We start from the raw sequence: 214 nt of genomic DNA, 5'->3' as shown, positions 1-214 counted from the left end.
ACATCTACACAATGGAGTACTACTCAGCTATTAAAAACAATGAAGTCATGAAATTCTTGGGGGAAATGGATGGATCTGGAGAATATCATCCTGAGTGAGGTAACCCAATCTCAAAAGAGCACACATGGTATGCATTCTCTGATAAATGGATATTAGCCCAGAAGATCGGAATACACAAAATACAAACCACAAACCACAAGAAACTCAAGAAGAA

Source organism: Mastomys coucha, chromosome X, assembly GCF_008632895.1.
Source record: "Mastomys coucha isolate ucsf_1 chromosome X, UCSF_Mcou_1, whole genome shotgun sequence".
In the NCBI taxonomy this organism is placed as follows: Eukaryota; Metazoa; Chordata; class Mammalia; order Rodentia; family Muridae; genus Mastomys; species Mastomys coucha.
Note: the sequence above shows the minus strand (reverse complement) of the source record.